General features: G+C 40.9%; 1 protein-coding gene across 1 annotated transcript in view; it reads right to left on the minus strand.

Annotated features, from left to right (window-relative positions):
• The window catches only part of ETS1 (ETS proto-oncogene 1, transcription factor), a 140,803-nt gene extending 131,507 nt beyond the window's left edge, over positions 1-9,296 (minus strand). The window contains exon 1 of the mRNA XM_065937391.1: positions 9,249-9,296. The gene's annotated coding sequence lies outside the window, so the exon portion shown is untranslated. The remainder of the gene's footprint in view (positions 1-9,248) is intronic.
• Positions 9,297-9,778: the final 482 nt, after the last annotated feature.

Genomic DNA, 9,778 nt, shown 5'->3' on the forward strand with positions numbered 1-9,778 from the left:
TAGATTTGCAATAAATGTTTCTTTTAATATCAACAATTTAGAGTTCCCATATTCCAAGCATACCCTGGAATGCAGGGGAAAAAGAATTTGGCTTCCAATAGGATTAGTCATTCAAAAGATACTTTCCCTAAACAATAGCACCTTTGCCAAACTAAGGGCTTCCCAGGTGGCTCAGTAGGTAAAGAATTCTCCTGAAGTCCAAGAGGCCCAGGAGACGTGGGTTCGATCCCTGGGTCAGGAAGATCCTCTGGAGAAGGAAATGGTAACCCACTACAGTATTCTTGCCTGGGAAATCCCATAGACAGAGGAGACTGGAGGGATACAGTCCATGGCGTTGCTAAGAGTTGGGATATGACTGAGAAAATGATCATCCACATACATGCCAAACTAGAGGCAACACTATCACCCACGTCCCCGAAGCAACATCTTTCATTTACAACAGAAAGAGTTTGAATATCTTCTCTCTGAGTATAAATCTGTTTTTTAAAGACTCAGACTGAGTGTTACCTCTTCTAGGGAGCAGTCTCTAAATCTTCTTGTCAATTAGATGGATGTTCTCGATCCTCAGGTTTGGGATTCACTCTCACAATGTACCTAACAGTTCAGAGTACTTCCTGCATCTCTGTTTCTGATCCTGCATCATAAGTTGCTAGAGGGTAGGGACTGTGTCTTTTTAGCTGACACATTGTATTAACAGATGTACAATATGCTTGCCAACTGAAGGAAGAAAAGACCTGTATGTGAATATAGTTAACATATGCAGGAGTTCTGTCTCACAGTGCCTGAGTATACCCAAGACAGCAAAGATATCTCTGAGACAAAGGAAAAAAGGGACATCACCTATGATGATGTGTCCCTATGCAACTATGAGGTTAGATTTCTTTAATATTAACTGCAAGCAGGATCATATTCTTCTCTGAACTAATGGACATAGCCCACTGATGAGTGTATTGTCTCCCATTATTTTCTTTCTAATTCTCATGAGAAGTCCATTTGTAGTTTTCAAACCATTTAAGACGCTCTCTTCCTTGATCTGCCAGTGTAACAAAAGTTACCACGTCTAATTCTCCAAGAACTCAACTGTAAGCAGATTTAGATAGCTGAACAAGCCTCAGTCCCCCAAAGAAACTGTGGTCACCATAAGCAGAAAAGAAATTGGTAAGAATTGAAGATGGATTCTTTCTGTCACTCCTAATTCTTTAGGAACCTGATTTTCTTGACTGAGTATTCCAACCGATGGTAATAAATCTTCCATCTTATTTCAAGAGCCAAAACCAGCCCATAAAGACCATGTTCTGATCCATGGGTTACTGGCTTCTGCATCTCAAAGTCAATTCACCGACCCTTTCACTAAGTTCATGAAGCATCAACTCACAGATTAATGAACATGTCAGTCTTGTTTCTCCCCAGCTTCACTGCTAATGAGTCCCCCAACTCTTACTTGAACACAGGCTTGAAAATGACTTATATCCATCTCCTATTTCTCTGAACAAGTGTCATCTTCTAATTAACCATAACGCTCTCAGATTCTGTATGAACTGACACAGCTCAACCAATCTTTCTTAGAATACTAAAAATGGACTCCTGTTATTATAATATTACAAAAGTCACTCACTAACATCTCCCGAAAGGAACAGGGAATATAAGATGGTTTTCGTTTGCTGAGCTGGGATAATCAGGAGCTAATAGTGCCTTGTAGATCATTTTATGTTTCCTCCTCCTGGAAACAAATATCTCTCCATTACTCTGCTGGGATGGTGCTGTCGGCAGAGGCAGAAGGGGGCATCTCTCGTAAACCTCGAGGGAGTATATTAAACCCTGCCCGCTCTTCTATGTCTAGGAATTTTACGAGCACAATGCCAGTCTTAAGTCTCCAAAACTTTCCGGAAACTAAGGCTCTGCTCTTTCTAGTATGGGAACATCCTCTGAAAAACTAAAGGTAACATTCAATCAGCTGTCTGACAATAAAAGTGGCTACAGCCTTGTCCTCAAATGGCATTCCTCATCCTCTATCAAATCCTGAAATTCAGAAAATAACCATGGTTGTTCTTCAGACACACTCCAGTGCCATGCGTGCAGTAGGCACTCAATAAACAACTAAATAAAAAATTGGGATTTGCATCATTCAGAACCCTGTGGCAAAATGAGGATTTGGCTGACAGAATCAGATAAAGGTAGACTCAAGGATAATTACAGGCCAGATATTAACAGTGAAATAGTCTTCTTCATAGCTTTTACTTTTTAGGTAGAATCTAAGCAATTACATTGGAAAGACTGATACTGAATCCGAAGCTCCAATATTTTGGCCCTTGATGCGAAGAGCTGGCTCACTGGAAAAGACCCTTATGCTGGGAAAGATTAAAGGCAGGAGGAGAAGGAGACAACAGAGGATGAGATGGTTGGATGGCATCACCGACTGAATGGACATGAGTCTGAGCAAACTCAGAGAGATGGTGAAGGACAGGGAAGCCTGGTGTGCTGCAGTCCATGGGGTCACAAAGAGTTGGACACAACTTAATAACTAAACAACAACTACAAAGCAATTACATGGAAAATCTATATTATAAGAGCAAGAAAGCTATTATAGTAAATGTGGGAAAGAATAAATGTGTGAAATATTATCAGGACCAAATTATATTTCCATACTATTGACGTTAATTATATGCAAGAGAAAGTTATGAGTGACAGCTGTTTCTTTTTGTCTCCAAATTTACATGCCTGCATTTCTGTGGCCACACCAACCTGAATATGCCGAAGCTCATCAAATTTACATGCATGCCTCCAAAATTACACAAATAACAAACATTTTTAGATTAGTCCTCAACTTTGAATGAATAAGATGAATCTCAAATATGGCAAAAAAAAGAAAATGGGATTTGATCTAGTTAGCTAGGATTGACCAGCTGCATAGCTCTGTATTAGATGCTATGGCAATTCCCAGGCTGAGAATAAATCACTTTTCTCTTTTATATAGTTATTTTTCTAGTTGATGAGACAATTATAAGAGACAATGAGCCAATTATAAGACCTTGCTACTCAACAGTATGGTGGTTCCTCTCAGACCAGTAGCATGGACAAGCACTTGGGAGCTAGGGGAACTACAGAGTTCAGGTTCCATTCCAAAATGATCCATAAGAACATTAAAGTTTGAGAAATGCTGGTGTAAGTGATATATTATGGGAACATAAAAGATGAAGAGATGACTTCTGGAAGGATGCTGAAGGAAAACTTCAAGAGGAATTGGCATTGAAATGGGCCTTGAAAAATGGGTAGCTAGAAGTATGCACAAAGACTCAGAAATAAGAAAACAGTAGATTAGAGAACAAAGAATAACCCAGTAGTCGAATGGATTATAGGGAAGTGGGAGATGGAATTGAAAGACCTTCTAGGGAAGATTACCAAACTAAAAGCTTGGACTTTTTTAGTATAGATATAGATTTAAACAGCAATAGTAGTAGTAGTAAACTTAACAATAATATATTATCAAAATTAAAGTTACAACTGGTATATCATGTAGTGGAATATTACATAGCAATGTAAAGGAAAGAACTAGTGATACACTCAGCAGCATGAGTGAATCTAAAATAAAGTATGCTAAATGAAAGAAAATTACCTACTATGTGATTCCATTTATATGATATTCTTGAAAAAGAAAAACCATAGGGTCAAAGAACATGGCCTGGAGGTGAGAAGAGGATTTGACTATAAAGAAGCATAAGGAATTTTTTTTGAATGATGGAACTGTTTTATATCTTGATTGTAATACATTGATTTATACATTATAAATACTTGATTTATACATTAGCCAAAATTTGTAGAACTATACACTAAAAAGGATGATTTTTACTGTTAGCAAATTATACTTTAATTTTAAAAAAAAGTGTGCTGGGGGAAATATAAAGTTATAGTACTAAAAAATTAGATTTTTTTCTCTAAGAAACTAGAAACAAAAATGAGTAAGCTGGAGGAATGATGTGAAGCATCTTGGCGTCAAGGACAGCTATAGCAGAGGTCATGGTATATGAGATTCTTGGCCACGTTGAACCCAGAGAGCGCTTCAAGCTAAAATGTCAACTCTAACCCCATGGTGACTGCCAAAAAAATCCCCAAGGAGCCTAGAAGTTTAAAGAACTACTTTTCAACCCACAGCACGTGGAGTTATGTCAGATATAATCTAGAATTTAGATATGGCTCTGGCTCTTAAGAAGCTCTCAACAAAACTGAGAGATGCCGTAAATATAGACATAGCTATTGAGAGAAAAATGAATGAATGGAGTCCGGAGAGTTTTAATAATGCCCTTTAACACTGAACGAAGCACACCAGCTGCCTTCAATCTCTCAAATTCAGCAAGCAACTTCTTGGACTATGTCTGATGGTCATTTTTCACGGTGGGATTTTATTTGTTCTATTGCCCAAATTGTAAGTTTCAAATTTCTCAGCATACTGCTAAACAGCTTCCTGGCATGCTTATATAAAGAGGGATTTGGTAAAGTCAATGAATTTTAGGGTTGGAAAAAAATCTCATCAAATCTGTCCATTTTTTATTTGAATGAACTGAACCCAGAGAGGTTAAGTGTTTAGCAGAGTGATAAAGATAGATAGATTATGGTTGACTGGGACCTCCTTATTGAGTGTGTGTGTGCCTGTGTGCTAAGTCGATTCAGTTGGGTCTGATTCTTTGCAACCCTTTGGACTGTAGCGCACCAGGCTTCTCTGTCCATGGGATTCTCCAGGCAAGAAAACTGGAGTGGGTTGCCATGCCCTCCTCCAGGGGATCTTTCCCACCCAGGGATGGAACCACGCCTCTCGCATTGGTAGGCGGATTCTTTACCACTAGCGCCCCCTGGGAAGCCCTTACTGAGTGTGAAGACACATTTCTTCATCTCACAAAGTCTTTATTTCCTCAACTGCAAAATGGAAAAAATAATACCAGCCCTTTCAGGTTTATTGAGGAGGGTTATATAAAATGAAACCCCTGCATATTATTTTACACATGATAAAATGGTCAATAAATAGTGGCTATTATTATTATTGCTACTTTATCACAGTGCCTGGCACTAGTAAGCATTGACTAATTAATAGTAATTGTGGTTTTTACTGCAGAGGTTATTTATTCAGATATTAGCAGCAGAACCCAGATGGCCAATATACCTTATCTGTTTCTAAAAAGATTTGCATTTAAATAATCAAAATAAGATTCCCTCCCATAATCACAGGTTGAGTAGCCTTAGCCAAGAATTTCACAAGAGAAGAGCGCCACAATTTCTGTTGAATGGCGGTCTGCTTGTACCATTGTTATGCATAAAACCAAGAAGTAAGCAGTTTTCTTACCTTGGGGAACAAACAGGCTGAAAGATTGCGTAGCACACGGGGGAAATATCCAGTTTCCTCTGATAGAAATGTGAATCTTATGTGGCCTTACACTTTGGCAATGAGATATAAATATAATCAAGTTGTAAGCTGCTGTGGAAAACACTGCAAGTTTTTGTTTGTCCTGTTTTTTACAACATTTTTGCTTTTGTTTTTGCTTTTGCTTTTAAACCGTGCTTTCCAAACCGATTTACATAGCAATCACCTAGGAATCACCTGAGAATCAGGTTTCAAGGTAGAGCCAGACGGTCTGCATTTCTGACAAGATCCCCTGCAATGCTCATTTTGAGCAACGAGGCAGTGTCCGGACTCCCTCAGTTAAATTCAGGAGTGGTTACAACAAGGTGTTTGGAAGGCAGAGCCCACTGAGGCACAGGCAAGAAGAGTCTGGACCACAAGCTGAGCAGAGGTTGGTTGTTATCTTAGTTGCTTTGCAAGCCCAGCCAGGGAGAAGGCGCAGCCCAGGAGCTGTGCCTCCGTCTCAAGCCTTGTGCCAGGTGAGGGTGAGGGCAGCATCTGACAGGGCTTCCTGCCTTTCCTAAGAAGCCAGGGTTTGAGTTACTTCACCTCAAATGCCAAGAAACTGGTGTCACTGCTCTTCCCCCACCCAGAGGAATCCTTTTGACTTCAGGATCACTAGGAGCTCCAAAGGGCACTATATTTTGCACATTTTAGAAATATTTATTTATTTATTTGACTGCACTGGGTTGCAGCGTGTGGGATCTAGTTTCCTGACCAGGGATAGAACCCAGGCGTTGGGAACTCTGAGTCTTAGCCACTGGACCACCAGGGAAGTCTTATTTTATGCACATTGGACTTAAAAGAGGACTTAAATCTTATCGAAATTCTTTGCGCTATGTTTTGCAACTCTTTGAAGTTCCATCAAAATTTGTCCCAAGAAATTCCATCAAAATTTGTCCCAAGAGGGATCAAGAGATTTACTGATCTTGTCAACTAGACCTTGTAGCATTTCTTCAGAGTCAGTGTCTTCCTAACAATGAATCATTCATTCATAGATTCTCCTTTGGAAAAGAAGCATAAGCCATGGTATTCTCCCAGATAAATCAACCATTGGGCTAAGCAGAGAAATTTAGCCTGAATTTGTATAAGTGCCTCAAAGTTACTAGGTTCCTATGAGACATGACTCTAGACACAGCTCTGCACCCATATGGTTTTAGTCCTTTTTTAAAAAAAATTTTTTTATTGGAGTATAGCTGCTTAACAATGTAGTGTTCATTTCTACTATAGAGCAAAGTGAATCAGTATACATATATATACCTTTGGTTCTAATCAGGTCTCACCACCAACCAAATCATTCTGAGTACCAGCCTCAGAGTCCTCATCTGCTAAATGGGAATAACAAGAGTGCCCATCACGGACTTCATTGTAGGTTGAAGTAGCAGCCCAGCCCGTGCAGAGCACAAGGGCCCTAGGACTTGCCAAGTGCTCAGGAAACTTCGAGGGTGATTATCCTTCCTCTGGTGAAGTGGAGAAGACAGGTATTACACCTAGAGAATCATCAGGATTGAAAGGTTGAGTTCCCTACAGCTGCATTTGCAGTAGAGTGGGGACAAAGGAGATGCAAGGGCATATAAATGAGTGGTCTTCATATCTGGATTGGCCCAGGAATGAAGATTCCGCGCAAATGTCACTAAATAGCTATCCACCACACTTACGGGGCTCAAATGCTAAATATGCTTTCATTTCCAAAAAGAAGGGGAGAGAGAAAGAGTGAGAGGAGGAAGGTGGGGATGGGGAGAGAAGGAGGGAGAGGAGGAGGGAAAGGATGTCCCAGCTCCCTTCTGCTGTTTAATACAGAAATGGGAGTTTTGAGTGGGTAATTAGAGAAGGTGAATTGCTGTTAAGAAACAGATCTGTTCACCAATCAATAAAACCAGGAGATACAGCAGAGCTTGAATTATCAGTAAGAAATCAAGCAACACTGTGATGCCATCACTGAGGGATCTGGCAGAGCCAATGATGTGTTTCCGGAGCATTTGTCTGCCCTCTGACTCACCCTCCCTGGGTACCTGGCACCCACACACCCAATTTGTTACAAGATTACTTCAGACTCTCCCTCAACCTTACTGGCACTCTTTTCATTCTTCAAAGTTCTAGGCTGTTTACTTTTATTCTCATGAAGTAGGTAGAGCACAAATCATTAGTCACTTTTTTTTTCCCAGTATTCCCATTTTAGAGAGGAAGAAAAGAAAGCGCAGTTACATCAAATTACTTGTTCTCAGTTCCAAAGCCAATCTCTAACAGACCAAAGCCCGCACTAGTGCCAGTTCATCACCTTTGAACTCCATTATCATCTGAGGCAGGCAGTTGGTCCAGATCCATGCTTTCAACCCGTCCTCCAAGGTCACAGGTGACCCCATGTTGAAGGGTTACACCCTGCTCCCCACCCTCCCCCAGGCTGTGTTCCGGGACCTGCCTGCACCTCTAATAAGCAGCGCCTCCGTATAAGCAGCTCTCTCTGGAATCAGGCTTCCCACATCCTCAGCGGCGGAACCAGGACGGAAGAGACGGCCTGGCTGCCTTCGCTGTTTGTTTTTTCACTCCTGAGTTGGCAAGGATGGGAGTTGTTGATTTACAATTAGCAGCAGCATGCTTCTTCAAATATTAATATTAATAACGACGATGCTGAACACATGAAAAGGCCTTTTCATCTTCAAAGCACTTTGCAGACATTAACTCATTAGCTCTCCCCTCCACTCAGAAACAACAGGTAAGGAAGAATCTCCAGAGCCCCCGCCCCTGCCCGGCCCACGCCTGCAGAAGCAAAGAGGTTTCTCTTTAGATAAAAAGAAGGTGTTGCCATCCAGACTTAACAGCTGTCGAAAGAGTCAGAGTGCCAGGCATTTTACAAATCAAATGGAGCTGCCTGAGTTGCCATTTCAGAACCTGGATTTCCCGTTGTTTAACAAATATCTCTCTTTTCAGTTGCACAGGAATGGTATGAAGTAGGAGGGAAAATGGCCTTGTGATTTAAAAAAAAAAAAAATCTTACCCGAAAAGGTGATTAGGAAAACCTGCAATCAAATGCCTTGATCTCGGTAACCCAGCATCTTTTGAACAGTTCACCCACATGAAACGCAACTTTAAAAGGGGGTGACAGAGATGTTTTCATAATAGATGAAAAGCCCCAAACAAAATGAGATTGCCAGATATAGAAATCACCAGTGGAAGCGGGTGGCCGTCCACACCACACCCCCTGCTTGTGTGCAGAGGTGCCCAGGGATTCAGGCTCCACGAAATACCCACCTTGACTTTCAAACTCCTCCTGCCTCAGGTATAGTCCAAAAGAAGTACAGTCCCTTGGAAAACTGAGTCACAAAACAGGTAAAAAACACTGAAAAGCCTAGCCTGATTTGCAAGACTCAAACCTGTAATGGTTTTCTCACAATATACGCAATTCATGAAGCTGCTGAGCTTAAAAGAAAATTTTTCAAAAATTTCAGAAGTAAAACAATGGCTCGCTAGGAGTGAAAGAGAAAAAAGGAAAGAAATGTCTACATTTCACGACAGATTTATTTCTCTGGAAGCACTCCAAAATGTGAAGAAAATTCAGTTTCTGACAAGTAATCGGCGAGTGTCTAAAATGTGTGTGATTTTGCTTTTATGAAACAGGAGAAAAGGGGAGACAGTCTTGATTTCAGACTATTCTAACAAGGTTAGGAAGTATTTTTGAAAATGGTTCTTAAGCAGTTGAATGAAAAATATAGAAAAATGTGAAAAGAGAAAGAGAAAGCCGCTTGTATCCTGAAAGTCCCCATCAATTTACCAGTTAATTCCACCAAATGAACAAAAAGGAAAAAAAAAAGGAAAATGGACCGCAAAGTTTTAGCCAGAAACTCACTCCCCACTCACTTACTACTTTGCCGGAGAGACTGGGTGAAGAATGGGTCCAGAGTGAGCTCCCTCAAAGTCTACGGTCTGTTCCCAACTACCTGCGGGAATCCTCTGCTCGGAGGCTAAAGAGGATGCAGGCACCATAATGTTCCTAATAGAGCGGCCTCCTTAAATTGGGGGGTGTGGTCAAGCCCAGAAAAGCTGGAAAAAAGGCAGTGTTCCACGGGCCCCTGACTCCACAAAGGCAGCCACTAGGATAGGCTCTGCAGTCTAGAAGGAAAAGCAAATCATATTACTTATTGAGATAACACCAGATCACACCTTAACTCATATCATTGGAATTGCCCTTCAATTAAATGTAATTCAGCCATGGAGAGTAGCCTGGAGAGATGAGAGCTAAAGAGAACTCCTTCAATGGGATAACTTTCAGCGTTTGCTCTAGCTTTAGATTTAGTCTCTACTGAACATGTGAATATTCATGACTCACATTTCTTGACTTTCTCAATGGAGACCCCATTTAACCTAGACCAGGGGTCAGGAGAGAGTTGTAAG

Source organism: Muntiacus reevesi, chromosome 5, assembly GCF_963930625.1.
Source record: "Muntiacus reevesi chromosome 5, mMunRee1.1, whole genome shotgun sequence".
Taxonomy (NCBI): Eukaryota; Metazoa; Chordata; class Mammalia; order Artiodactyla; family Cervidae; genus Muntiacus; species Muntiacus reevesi.